The following is a 13,005-nucleotide window of genomic DNA, read 5'->3' on the forward strand; positions in this document are numbered from 1 at the left end:
AGGAGAATGGGGAGCCTTCATTGGACTCAGTAGACCCAGGAACCTTCAATGGACTTGGGAGAATCTGAAACCTTAATTGGACTTGGGAGAATCAGGAACTTTTATTGGACTCGGGAGAATTAGGACCCTTCATTGGACTCGGGAGAATAGGGAGCTTCATTGAACTAAGGAGAATCCAGAGTATTCATTGGACTCAGGATAATTGGGAACCTTAATTGGACTTGGGAGAATTGGGAACATTTATTGGACTTGGCAGAATCAGGAACCTTCATTGGACTGGGGATAATTGGGAACCTGAATTGGACTCTGGAGAATTGGGAATCTTCATTGGACTTGGAAGAATCGCGAGCCTTTATTGATAACTTTGCATGATCAACACTAGACCATTTTATTGTTAAAACAACTGGACCACCTGGAATGAAACATTATGCCACCAAAGATAGAATCAATCACTTTACCACATCAATTGCAATAGGGTGAATGTGTCTATGACGGAATCAACAGTTACATTTTATGGACTACACTCTTGTGCTTCTCTGAAAAGACCGACACAGCAAGGAAACACAAACACAGTCCCCATGTCAAAAAATGGCTTTTTCAGTAGCATTTCTGAATGTTGTTTTTCAGGGATTTGGGCAAAAGTCTTCAAAACACTGCTGAATGCAGGGTGTAACTGGCCTAGACAAATACTTACCTAAATGTCTCAATTCTCAGGGTTTTAAACATGCCATATATTTTTTTGCGTGGAGTCTTCATCATCAGCATTCTGCCAGCACTAAAAGTCCACCTCTATGTTATGCCTGTATGTAGACAAAGACAAAGGCACACCCCCTGTTCCAGTACAGATACAAAAACCCAAACTCACTACTCACACATCCAGCAAAGATACAAAGATCAACTCCAACTTCATATAAAAAGATAACATTACACACCCACTTCCTGTAAAGTGACAATACCCAATCCCACTTCCTGTGGAGAGACAAAACATTTACTCACACTTCCTATAGAGAGACAAACACCCACCCCCACATCATCTAGATATACAAAAACATGCCCACACTTCCTGTAGAAAGACAGACCCGTCCCCATTTCTGCAGAAAGACAGACTGCCAATCATTTCCTGTAGAAAGAGAAAGACCTGCCTCCATTTTCAAGCAAAAAAATTAATTTTGGGTAAATAAACTACACTGCAGTCATTGCATTGCTGATCTGATGTGGCTCAGTTTACTGAAAGCTGTTAGCTTCAGTGGGTGAGGTGGATCCTCAAAGCCCAAGGTCCAGGTGGGCATATGGGACACGGGCAGTTGGTGCAGCAGACAGAAAACATCCTGGAAGCCCCAGGTGGACACATAGCAGAGGTCTTGGAAGACCAGAAACAGGTAGCAGAGATCCCGGAAGCTGCAAATGTAACACCCCAGGTTCCTGGTTGTTACAGTGGCATTGCTTTCCTCACGGGGAGAGTGATGTCATGCTTGGAAGCGATGAAGGATCTCTTTTATCTGGTATTCACAAACATGCAACATGTTCTTACTCCAGACCAGAAGGGGGAGGTCTGATCCAGTTTGTGGGTGGCTCCCCATATATATTCTGGCTGGAGGGGAAGTTCGGTCAGTCTGTGAGAGAGACACAGGAAAGGGGCCGTGCAGATGAGAAGATCTGCAGCTCCTGTGAGGAAAGTGAGGGGCCATGCAGCCACGTGAGGTGCTGCAGCTCCTGGAAAGGAAAGAAAGAACGGAACAAGCTGTAGAGAGCGTGAAGGAGGAAGGAGCAAAGGAGAGTGAAAAGCTGGGGAGAGAAGCTGCGACTGAGCTTCCTCCACGCTGAAGAGCATGAAACCGGTAGCCGGAAGACCGAGGTTGTGGGGGTAACTTCATGCCCCATGGCAGAAACCAGCAGACAGCAGATTGCAAGTCACCTGTCCACCATTAACACCCGAAAACACAGTAGCAGATAGAGCCCGGGTCGTGATAAAGATCCTGCAAAATGGCTCGAGTTACCTGTCATGCGGGTAGTGTCCTACCTAAAGGGGGACAGAGATAACGTGAGGACCTTGTGTGAAGCCTAAGGCAGCAAGGGACTACAACACAGCACTAGAAGGAAGGCTTCCAGCCAAACCTGGTTAGAGGGATTCCAGATTCACTTCCAAGCCGGTTGGACCCTACCAGTACCTGTGATCTGGTACCCTGGACTGTGGCTGTCTACCATCAGTAAACCAGGTAAAGAGACTGCAACTCTGTGTCCTCCGATTATTGTCCGGCACCGCACCATCCTTGCCAACCACGCCATTCTTTTCCTCTCTCCCTTACGCCCCCATTTCTTTTATGATTTAGGAATCTCACTTGCAGCACCTGCTACATTGTGAGTCCCTAAAATCACTAAGTCCACATAGAGAGCTATTGTTATCCATGTGTGATTACGTTTTTAAGGACCTTGCTTATCCCCTGTCAATCATATATCTACGTCTATGTGAGTCACCCTGATGTGATTGTATCTGCTGAATCCTTTATATTTCTATAACATAAATAATTTTATGAACTTGAAAAGAAAATAATAATGTGGTTCAGTTTGAGTTCTGTAGGATCACCAAACATCCCTTAGGGACTGGCCCAAACAGTTAGCGCGCCTCCTTCTAATGGACAATTCTAAAACACCCATAGGATAAAGGAAACAAATGAAGAGCTCCAAACATCAAAAGAGAAAGTAAAAACTTTTAAAAGAGAACTTGGCTTATTTTAAGCATAGGACATTATATTATCAATCTGATCAGTTAAAAAATAAAACTAAAAACTAAATATAAGAATTACCTTCTGTGGTCTGCCCAGGCTTGGGGTACAAGTCTGCAGTCACTCTATACAGTATGTACAGTATTGGTACCTGCCACTATCACTAAACCACACCACCTTCCTCTCCCCCTCTATTTTTTAATTAAGGATCTTTAGAATATTTAAAGTAAACTAATCAAAGTAACATTTAATGTAATGTAATTTCTGTGAACTAAGTTGATATATTTTTACATTCTGACAATATCTGTTTAATCTGTGAAATTCACCATATTTTATATAACTGCAGACTTGTAATCCTCACAGCTCTCGGAGTGTCAAGATTCTCCAGTGTCGGCACTGGAAGCAGGCCAGATCATGATCACAAGTATGAGATTTGTATACATGTGGGCACAGCCTCACTCAATAAAAGTCTAGTAGGAATGTGGCTGGAAGTATGCAAATCGCATAATTGCAGTCATATTAATGCCCCTTTCCAACACTTGAGAATCTTGACAGTGCACATTATGCACACTACGAGGATTCACAAGTCTGTAGTCATATAGAGTCATAGCTGAATATGGAGAGGAGGTTTGTTTTTCCCACCCCTTCTCGAAATCTGTTGTACATGTACGATGCAGCAGGAAATGACTCCCTGCAAACCTCTATACATGTACGATGCGATGATGTCTCTAGCTCACAAGCAGAAGCGACACCATCATCATCATAGCACCCATTTAATTGGAGTCATTTGTCAGTTAATTACAGTCACCATTCACTATGCACAGAGCAGTGACTGAAACCATGCCGGCACCACCCCTATGGGAGCGGCGCTGATAAAAGGTGAAGACAGTGGCTGGTAAGTATAATACTACGGTATGGGATCCCAGATTAGTAGCATCGCTGCGGGGTTGAATAAAAAATGTTGGATCTGTGCTTTAACCGCACAATTGGGCCTGTGCGCTCTCAAATGCCAGGGCTGAATTTCAGTCCCAGTCCGGCCCTGACCAAGAGTCATAACTTTTTTACTTTTCCTTCACCATAGCCATATGAGGCTTGTGTGTTGCAGTAATAATTGTAGTTTTGAAAGACACCATTTATTTTAACATGTTATATTTTGAAACTTTCAAGTGGTGAAAAATCCCCAAAAATGCATTTCCACAATTTTTTTCTTTCCTGGCTGTGTGGCAGGGGGTGTTTTTACAACTTTGTGCGTTAAAAAAATTCGGAACTTTGTAAAAAAAAAAAATGTGATTCTGTCGCCTTTTTCCAAGACCCATAACTTTTTAATTTTTCTGTTTCTGGAGCTGTATGATGATTGTTTTTTTTGCACACTGAGCTGTAGTGTACTGTATCTTTTTTGGGGGTATATACAACATTTTACTCTTTTTTTTATTGCATTTTTTGGGAGGGGTGCTGTGAATGTAAAAAATAAAAAATAGCAATTCTGATGTCTTTTCTGTACAGCGTAAACTTTATGTGTCTTAACTAGTTTTATATTTTTATGTATCTGACTTTTACAGACATGTCAATAGCAAATATGGTTTTTTTTTAATAATATTTTTATTGAATGGGAAATATACTAGTAATGAGGGCAGGTATGTAGGACGGGCTTAGAGACTAAAAAATACAGTGAAAAAAAAAAAAAAAATAATAAAGGCTCAAATCATCTCCTAATGGTTTGAGTCTTTATTATGAAAAAAAAAAATCACTGTAATTTTACTCCCTAATCCCATCTCATATACCTGAACCCATTACGTCATATACTAGTATATTAGTATGTCATGGAGCATGAAGGGGTTAATAGGGTATTCCCATCTCGGACAATTAATCTTTGGCCGGTTTCACACGTCAGTGGCTCCGGTACGTGAGGTGACAGTTTCCTCACGTACCGGAGACACTGACACACGTAGACCTATAAAAATCAATGCATCTGTGCAGATGTCATTGATTTTTTGCGGACCGTGTCTCCGTGTGCCAAACACGGAGACATGTCAGTGTTCGTGGGAGCGCACGTTTTACACGGACCCAATAGAGTCAATGGGTCCGCGTAAAACACGGACCTCACACGGACATTCTCCGTCTGGGGTCCGTATGCGTGCAGGAGACAGCGCTACAGTAAGCGCTGTCCCCCCCACATGGTGCTGAAGCCGGTATTCATATCTTCCCTGTAGCAGCGTTTGCTGTAGAGAAAATATGAAGAATAGTGTTAAAAATAAAGATCCATGTGTCCGCCGCCCCCCCACCCCCTGTGCGCCCCCCCGCTGGTCAGAAAATACTTACCCGCTCCCTCGCTCCTTCCTGGTCTGGCCGCGCCTCCTACTGTATGCGGTCACGTGGGGCCGCTCATTTACAATCATGAATAGTCGGCTCCGCCCCTATGGGAGGTGGAGCCACATATTCATGACTGTAAATGATCGGCCCCACGTGACCGCATGCAGGAGAAGCCGCGGCCAGACCAGGAAGCAGCGAGGGAGCGGGTAAGTATTTTCTGACCAGCGGGGGGGCGCACAGGGGGTGGGGGGGGCGGCGGACACCTAAATCTTTATTTTTAACACTATTCTTCATATTTTCTCTACAGCAAACGCTGCTGGAGAGAAGATATGAATCGCGGCTTCAGCATGATGCAGAGTGGGTACCACACGCTCCGTGTGGTACCCACTCGCCATACGGGCGGCACACGTGTGCCGCAGGTATGGCCTCCGTGAGTTCCCAGGCACACGGACACGGATAACTCCGGTACCGATTTATTCCGGTACCGGAATTATCTGGACGTGTGGGACAGCCCTTTGATGTATGCTGTTCCCAACTTGGAGACCAGCGCCTATTTCGGGGGGCATTGTCTCACACCTGCAGGAAAAAAAGCGGTCTCTCTCCATTCATTTTTATGGGAGTTCTAAATTGCAAATTAGGCTTATCCCTTTGTTAGGCTCCATGACGGTAACATCCCATGAAGTATTATTATTATTGCTACTATTCTGCTATTTTTTTTACAAAAACTCTACTTTTTGCAGGTTATTGTTAAGCTTAGATTGTTAAATTATTAATATTATTTTTGCTATTTATTATTTTGCTATTATTGTTATTATAACTTTTCTTATTTCTACTGTTATCATTGTTTCTTTAATTATTACTATTATTTTTAGAATTATTTTATTATTGATACTATTTATATTCTTTTATTTAATTATTTCTGTTATTACGGTTACTATTACATGGGCTTTTTCGGGTTTTCTTTTTATGTTTTAGAGATGTGTTTTTGTATCTCCTGTGAATATACAGATATCTGACAGTGTGATTTGTGCCCTGCGTTGATATATAATAAGACAATTGATACATGCTCTTATCACCGCGCTCTCCATAATTCTCATAGTTGATGCCTCTTGTAATCGCGTGTTTTATGGTTAGCTAAAATGACCCTTGGGAGCTGATTAAAGGTTTACACGAGCCAAGAAAATCTGATAGGATTTGGGGCTGAATCTGACCATTTTTAAGTTTTCTATCCTTAAGCTTTTAAGTACTTCCAAGCTATTATTTGTCTTTCATCCACTAGATCTATTTTTCCACTGTGGAATAAAAAATAAAAAAAAGCTGTGAATTGAGCGTGTTGACGAACCGGATTAATAGATATCAACAGATTATTTTTTATTTCTTTTCTTTTTTTTCTTTTTTTTTGCCTGGTAACACAAGGATTGTAATATTCGCTTGACAACAAAATTAAACATGTATTTTCTATTTTAGCCACAAAAAAACATGAGAAATACATGAAAATTTTTGAAATCGGTTCCGTATAACGGAAAAATGTACAGATTTGAGCTAAAGCTACTAATTTGCAAATAATGTTGGGAATGTGCTGCCATCATATGACCAAACAGCTGCTACTGTTCAAGCAAAGGAGTACTCATAGGGAGCATAAAAAAGCCACCCACCAAAAGGAATATTCCTTCTCCTCCAGCCCACTGTCTATGGCTCCAAAACGGGCACCATGGCTTCCAGTTATGTCCATGTGTGATACAAATAAGAATGAGTTAAACCTTAGATTCTTCGAAGTGTCCCTTCCTACTTTGTTGACAGCGTTACCCACCACCCCCAATGGCATTCTTTCAATCAGCTTCAACAGGTCATCACCTGGATTGGCTTCCATTGAACATTGAGGCCGGCGTCACATTAGAGAGTTTTACGGACGTATGAGAGGCGCAAAAACTACGCATTGCACACGGACCAATGATTCTCTATGGGGCAGCTGCTATCTGCCGTATATTTCTCCGCTGCATTCATCAGCGTATTGCGCAAAAAATCCGCCAATGAAAGTCTATGGGGCGAGAAAAATACGGATTACACACGGACCATGCGTGTGACTTGCGAGAAATACGCACCGGTGTTCTATGGAAAAGACGGTAATTCAGTGCGGTGTACAGTAAAATCACACTGACAGAATAGAATAGAATAGAATAGAGAAAATAAATGTCCACACATAGAATAGGTATATATATGTATATGTCATTGAGACACATATATATATATATATATTTATATTTAATACAGAGCTAGATAGCAGAAAAGCCGGTAATTCAATTGCCGGCTTTTGCTCTCTCCTTCCCAAACCCGACAGGATATGAGACATGGTTTACATACAGTAAACCATTTCATATCCCTTCTTTTTTTACATATTCCTCACTACTAATGTTCGTAGTGTCTGTGTGTAAAATTTTGGGGCTCTAGCTGTTAAAATAAAGGTATAAATCACGGAAAAAATTGGCGTGGGCTCCCGCTCAATTTTCTCTGCCAGAGTGGGAAAGCCAGTGACTGAGGGCAGATATTAATAGCCTAGAGAGAGACCATATATGTTTTCACGAATATTTGAGCCCATGGATCCATTCTATGTCCGTTTTGCAAGCCGGCGAGAAAATATCGCCGTACGGATGCCATACTGATGACACACGGATAATTTTTGGAGAAAAAATTGCATCCTCGCATTGAATACGGATCAATGTTCAGGAACTTTTCTGTGTATTACGGCAGTAAAAAATGGACCGTATTTCCCTACGCTAAGGCAAACTTACCTAGCAAAACTACCACAGCATTCCACAGTGATCTCCGTGCCATACAGTTTGCTGTTAGTGAGCCCATCAATTGCATTTCAATTGGACATACTGTATACCCAAAAAACCACCAGGCTATGTGAGAGCTATGTGTCCAAGAAGGAGAGGGATAGAGGCTGCTTGGATGACATAGCCTCCACAATCCTCGAACTGCAACCAAGTGAGATGGTTTGGGGATGAGCTGAAAGTAGCCAACAATTGCTCAACAGCACTGGGAACTCCTTCAAGACTGTTGGAAGCCATTCCAGGTGACTACCTGATGAGGCTGCTTGACAGAAAGCTAAGGGGGCATAAATCTGGCATCAACGTAAAAGGGGGCAACTTCCAGAAATTTAAAGGTGTAATTGATCTGTTTCACATGTGTTTCTTAAGTCCTTGTTTCCATATCATCCACAATATTCAGATTCCAATAAGGACATGGAAAACCAGTGTATGAACAATACTGTCCAAACTTCTGACTGTTCGTATGTGTGTGTGTGTATACCGTATACAGGATGGGCCATTTATATTGATACACCTAAATAAAATGGGAATGGTTGGTGATATCAACTTCCTGTTTGTGGCACATTAGTATGTGGGAGGGGGCAAACTTTTCAAGATGGGTGGTGACCATGGCGGCCATTTTGAAGTTGGCCATTTTGGATCCAACTTTATTTTTTTCAATGGGAAGAGGGTCACTTATTGAGAATTTCACAAGAAAAACAATGGTGTGCTTGGTTTTAACGTAAGTTTATTCTTTCATCAGTTATTTACAATGCAATTAGTTATTGTCAATGCAACCCTCTTCTCCCACTCTTGACACACTGATAGCAACACCGCAGAAGAAATGGTAGCACAGGCTTCCAGTATCCGTTGTTTCAGATGCTGCACATCTCGCATCTTCATAGCATAGACAATTGCCTTCAGATGACCCCCAAAGATAAAAGTCTAAGGGGGTCAGATCAGGAGACCTTGGTGGCCATTTAACTGGCCACGACGACCAATCCACTTTCCAGAAAACTGTTCATGTACAGTAGGAATGCTCGGACCGGACACCAAAGATGGTGCACCAACACATTATGGGTGTCAGGTATGAGCATTATGTGCTTACTTGTGTGATCTTTGTCTAATATTTACATTTGTATGGTGATCTGAAACATTTAAAGAGAACCTGTCACCAGGTTTGGCCGATACGAGTTACGGCCACTACCTTTCAGGGCTTATATACAACATTCTATAATGCTGTATATAAGCCGACCTGTAAGAGAATAAAAATAATTTTTATTATACTCACCTGCGGGGCGATCCGATCCGAGGGGCGTAGCTCTTCTTGGTCTGGCGCCTTCCATCTTCTTACAATCGGCGTCCTCCTGCTTGCTACATGTGGATGACGCGTCCCTGTGTCATCCACACAGGCTCCCCAGAATCGCGCTCCTGCGCAGGCGTACTTATGTGCCCTGTTGAGGACAGAGCAAAGTACTGCAGTGCGCAGGAGCCGGGAAATGTCAGAGAGGCCCAGCATCTGCGCACTGCAGGACTTTGCTCTGACCTGAACAGGGCAGATAAGTACGCCTGCGCAGGAGCGCAATTCTGGGGAGCCTGTGTGGATGACGCAGGGATGTATCATCCACATGAAGCAAGCAGGAGGGTGGGGATCGTAAGAAGATGGGAAGCGCCGGACCAAAACCAGCGACACCCCTCGGATCGGATCACCCCCCCAGGTGAGTATAATAAAAGTTACTTTTTTTCTCTTACAGGTCAGGTTGGGGGCTTATCTACAGCATTATTGAATGCTGTAAATGAGCCCTGAAAGGGGGTGGCCATAACTCTTATCGGCCAAACCTGGTGACAGGTTCTCTTTAAATGTTTCAGATCACCATACAAATGTAAATATTGCAGGTAATGTTACTTCAAGTCAGACTATTTAAAAAGACAGGTCAACATGACTAAGAGTATAGGTGTCTCTTTCCTTTGGAAGGAGGCTGATTTGGCTTCATTCCTTAGTCCTGTGGCAAGAACTTCCTTTATACAGGGCGAGAAATATTTTGCATGCTTTTTTTCCAGGCATCTTTGGTCAAATGGACTATCTACCCTAGATTGCCATCTCGTTTAGTTCAAGACTGTCCCTAAAGAGGTTGTCCAGCCCTGGGGTTCAAGTTTCAGTCACTCCATGTGGCTGCCGACTTGTGAATCCTTGCTTTGAGCAGTCAGGATTCTCGGGTTCCAGCTTTGCGAGTGGGCGGTCATATGACTGCAGGTATGCAATTTACATATTCCAGGCCACATTCCGGCGAGACATATCCGGCCTTACTCGATTCACTTGTATTGAGCGTGGCTGTGCACGTCTAGTCGGCAGGTGACCGCATGTACACAAATTGTATACTTGCGTTCACATGCATGCCAGCTCTCGGCACAGAAGAGTCCTGACTGCACACTGTGAGCATTCAGACTTGTACCCCAAGGCTGGACAACCCCCTTTAAACATGTAACTTTTCAGCTTGGGAAGTCCAAAATGGCCTCCTAAAATTGAGACAAGATGACCATATGAGAAACGTGATTGGATCATGAATTAATATTTCTCCTAAAGTTTAAAGGATTTGTCCAGCACCACTCACTTCCATCCATCTATGATTGTACCGCCCAAGAGTCCTGGTCGTTGCAGTAATGTTATTCTTCCACCAGGGGGAGTGATATTACATCTGAAGGCAGTAAAGTAGATCTCTTTGCCAGGTATCATAAACCATACACCACAATTCAGACTCCAGTCCACCAGAGGGAGCCTTGCTCCTATCTATTAGGGCACTCCTCACAATTAGGTAAAACTGGTGGGCTGGATAGGAAGATAGGCAGACGCTGACTGGGCTTCACAGACAGAGGGGAACGAGGAACATCACAGAGCTGCAGACAGAGAGGTCCCTGACAGGGGTGGGATCCTGTCAGAGGTCTAGACAGAAGGCCAAGGAGCTGCGCCTGCCCCATGTGCGGCAGCATCCTAAGAAAGCACACGAATGAGAATTGTATTGTAGCGGGTGAGAAACGAAGTCATAGCACAAGGAGAGGAATCCAGAGGGAGTTCTGCCCTGCAAAAGGCTGCCTCCTTCTGAGGCGCAGAATCCGGTAGCCAGAATACCAATGGAGCAATCGTCTCCAAGCCTTGCTTCAGAGATTGGCAGGACAGTCAATTCCACATTGGTTGCCCGACCATATACCAAGGAGGCACAGTGGCAACTTGTGGGGGCTGGGGCATCGTAGGGTCCCTGTAAAAAGCCTCAGGCCACCAGTCATACGGTTTTGTCCTATCCATACCATCTGGGGGACAGAGAGAAAGAGAAATAACATCTAGAACACCAACAACAGTTGTGAGGACCTTACCGAGAAGCTCAGGAGGGAGGTACTACAACACACAGGCACTAGAGGAAGGCTACTGATTTCCACCTGGATAAGGGGACTCTGGATTTGCCTTCAGACCGGCTGGGCTCTGCCTACCCTGTGATCTGGTGCTCTGGACTGTGGACACTGAAGCCTTCAGTAAAGGTAAAGAGACTGCAACCTTGTGTCCTCGTTATTCCCTGCGCCTTACATCATCCACCATCTACACCTCTGGGAAGCCCTGAGGATACACTTCACCTGTGGGAAGGTACACCATCTAGCTGCCATCACATCATCACCAGCGGACCCCTAAGCAGCGTCGTTCACCCTGACCGAATACCACAGGTGGCGTCACAAACATTTTCCCATAAAAACTCTAACTTTTATTGGACGCCCCTCAAAGGGCCATGGACCGGGTCAGGCCACCGTGACATCCCCACTGAGAACCGAAGGACCTGGTACCGAGTACCCCATTGCCCTTACGTGGGGGCACTCCATGATGACCTATTTAAAGATCTCTGCTGTGATGCACCGATGACTAGAAGGTATCACACTTATATCCTATTCTAATAAATAAGGCGGGTGCGCATTATATGACAATCATGGACATGTCCCATGCAGGTAACTCCAAATGCAATGTTATTGGCACAACTTACGCCCCAAGGTGAAAGTAAGTGACAATGAGCACTCTTCAACATGAGTTGTCCTGTTAGGATAGCTTCTTCTTAGACAAATGTCTACACTGAGTTTTATGAAGAGTTCAAAAATCATACATTTTCCAAGCAGAAACTGCTACAGAAAAGTATCTTAGGTTGGGGAGTTTTTGGATGAAACAGTTTAGAAGAATTTTTTCTACATTGCATATATAAAATAGTGGCTGCTTCCTAGCGGCAGCGCCCAGGGAGATAGACAGGTCTCTTGGTTCTGTTGAAGACAAAAGACAGAACATATACTTTTTGACATTTCTGTCCATTATGTTCATTCTTGGCAGTGCTTTTTAGCTCTTTTTCAGGTGGGTTCCTGAAAAAAAAAATGTCATGCGCACATACCAAAAACATCTCATGTGAAAAGCAAAAATGAATTGGAAGAGTTTTGAAGCAGTTTTTGTGAAGGAATTTGGAGAGTTTCTGCTCAAGAAACACCTGAAAAAAAGTCAGTGTGAACAAAGCCTTAAGATGGCAATGAATAGCAGGAGTCTTTCAAGTTTTTTGTGGGTGAATTTTAAAGTATTTTTAGTGTGAATCCACTCTAAATAAATTACAGAAAAAACAATGCGTCCATATATCCTTAGAGTTAGAAATGAGAGAACCCAAATGTAAAAGTTCAGGATTCGTTAGTTAGTGCCCGATGCGAAACACCGAATGCAAACTTCTCCCAGAAGTCCGTTGTAATGTTCGGAATTCTGAGGGAAGAGAGAGTGAGGGAAATAAAGATAGAGCTAAGGTTTGGGTCTCCGTTGCTTTCAATGGAATTCGGGTTCTGGTTCAAGTTCGGTACAGTTCTGGTACCCAAACCGAACTCAGAAGAGGGCCTAAAGGTGAGTTCACACTGAGTTTTCTTGCCAAGTTTCTGAACCAGAAATTCTCCAAAAACTATGAGGAGCTCAAAAAACATCAGTTTTGGTTGGAGAATTAAGGTATGTGCACACAACCACTTTTTCGTAACAGAAACTGAGCAGAAAGTTAACGTTTTCGATGATTTTTGAGATTTCCGCTACGTTTACTCTTAGTTTCTGCTCCAAAATCTCCTAAAAAAAAATCTCCAGAAAATCCTTGTATATGCATAGCCTTTGTGAG

Source organism: Ranitomeya variabilis, chromosome 1, assembly GCF_051348905.1.
Source record: "Ranitomeya variabilis isolate aRanVar5 chromosome 1, aRanVar5.hap1, whole genome shotgun sequence".
Taxonomy (NCBI): domain Eukaryota; kingdom Metazoa; phylum Chordata; class Amphibia; order Anura; family Dendrobatidae; genus Ranitomeya; species Ranitomeya variabilis.